This window comes from Montipora capricornis, chromosome 10 (genome assembly GCF_036669925.1).
Source record: "Montipora capricornis isolate CH-2021 chromosome 10, ASM3666992v2, whole genome shotgun sequence".
Taxonomy (NCBI): Eukaryota; Metazoa; Cnidaria; class Anthozoa; order Scleractinia; family Acroporidae; genus Montipora; species Montipora capricornis.
The window spans coordinates 71,597,674-71,600,173 of record NC_090892.1 but is presented as its reverse complement, the minus strand read 5'-3'; positions in this window follow the sequence as shown (position 1 = coordinate 71,600,173).

The following is a 2,500-nucleotide window of genomic DNA, read 5'->3' as shown; positions in this document are numbered from 1 at the left end:
ATTCTGCCTGCACTATTGGAATGGTGAAAAAGGGAAAGTAATTCGTTAGAATATTATTTTTCGCTTTTGATGAGAAATATTCTAACATAACGGGATACAAATTCAAACTATCCTCCTTCCAGTCGGATTATGATACCCTGTTTACCGAATTTCACTCGGCCTTGTGGACTGCGTACTTTCTTTCTGGCAAATGGACAGAGTATCGTTCTCGAAAGGGTGGTACAAGTTGAAACAGATCTCGACGCTTCAACAAAGAATGAAATAACGCACGACATGTGTGAGAGAATATGTAAATTTACGAGAGTTTTAATGGGACAGGCAACCTTGGCATTCATCCTTGCCTTAGATTATTCTTTTACGCGAAAAGTCGGAATAATTTTGGAGCTACTTTTAGACCCTTACTCATCTCTTTTAAGATTCTAGGTATTTTTTTTAACCGGCTGTCTTGTTTATACAATGGACTTTCCGTTCTTGAGCTCCATAAGGGGTATTTTGTTTAAAGATCCACTTAAACGCTATTGGCGTTACGATGACTTTCGACGTCTTGCAGATAAATTACATATTATACTGTGTACAACGGATCCCCCTAAAACCTACCAAAAATACGCGCACGTTACTCTACCCACAAAGATGTCAGGAAAGACTTTTCCCGACACGGAAAAGAAAAAAAAGAGGTTAAAAAAAAAAAAAAGCTATTTTCTAACTGGATTGCCAATGGCAACCCAGTAACAAATGACTACTTTGCATAACGCGAGTTGATTCAAGAAAGCACCAAAACTAAGGAGGCGTTCTGCATTACAAGGAAGTAAAAGCATGAGGTAAAGTTTTACACTTTCTTTATTACACTTCCAAAGGAGAACTTTACAGGGCTTCAGTTGACAGTTGATAGTCGTTGGAAATTCGACCAAAGTTATTATTTTTTTGTTTTTTTTGTTGTTGTTGTAAATTTGAAAGAGTTAGCAAACGAGCACTAATTTATAATCCATTTGAAGAAGCAGCATATCATCGTCTACTAAAACTGAAAACTTGTAATTTACGACTTTGCAAACCCCAAGGGCTTAAGAAGAATGATAATTTCCATTGGACTCAAAATCAAAAGAAGGCGGCCACACACACACGCCGTTATGTGAGCGGGAAAGGGAAAACGTACACTAAGGATTTTTCGTTTAACGGCGAAAACCGTTTCGTTTTCGTTTTAAACCGTTTTAAACACTAATGCTAAGCGTATAAACGATTTTCCTTTTCGTTTTTCTGAACTTAGCTTCCGTTTAACGCTTTTGCAAAATCGTTTTTTAAAGAACTGTTAGCGTTTAACGCTTCGGAGAAAGCGTTGAAACACCTAGTTTTCTTCTCCGTATAATAAAATAACGGCTTAGACAGTTCAACGATTTGGATCACCATTTATACGCTAAACTAATCCACTCATCCAGAACCCATGCAATGAGAACACAGGTTTGAACGACGATACGTCGCTTCGCGTGCCTTTGCTGGTGTTGTATTTTACGAAGTCGAGCCCCTCCAATTTCAACAAGACGGAAACAGTTTGTGTTTCTCTGAAACACAACAATTTTGATAAGGGATTATTAATGGGAACACTGAGTTTAAATATCGTTTCCTTGAGGTTTTGGGCCCTTGAACTACGAGGGAACAAAGCGCCGCCGCACAATATAATTATTTTGCATAAACATTACTGAAATTAAAAAAGTTCATGGTTACACGAGACATTGTAAGTTGCCTTACCAAAATAACCACAAACTCAGTTTCCCACGAATGAAGCTCACCAAAAGTTGAACATAAATGCCTTTGCGACGCGAAGGCGGTTGTTTCCGCTGCGAAAGAACACCGGAAACAAGAAAACTTGCGTTGTGGAACATTCTTTTCACCAAATTCTTCATAATGTCATTCTCTGGCTTTCGGATGAGTGCTTTAAATTACCTTGTGTAGATAACATTGGACTGACAAAAATGGCTCAGTTTATTTTCACGAAAACAATAAAATTCCATTTTATTAGATGACTGAATCACGCAATACAATCTACCATTTCAAGAGTCTTTTAACAAAGACTCGGGAAACTTGGAAATTAAAAGCAAAGCGGAACTTGTTTGGTGACTTGACGGGCATTCGTAATTGTAGAATAACAGCAAAGTAATATAACCCCTTCGTTGAAAAAAGATATCAATAATTTACTTGATCATAATGTCAAGTCAAAGTGTAGATGTTGTCAATTTTAATTTCACATCGGCAGATGGCGGATAGTTTATTTTTTGCACCCCTATCCGTCTGTCCCAAAATATCTTTCAGGACCAAGTCACTCTTATAATCCCACTTAAAGCGCGCGCGAGTTCTCATTAAACATACACGTTCGTAACGTGAAAGATACAGCATTCAGTGGGGGTTCAATACAGTTAGAAAGTGCGAGACTGAACCCTTAAGGGTTCTAGTTTTTAGCAGATTTCATATTGAATCGTATGCGGAAAAAGAAAAAAAATGTGGAAATCTA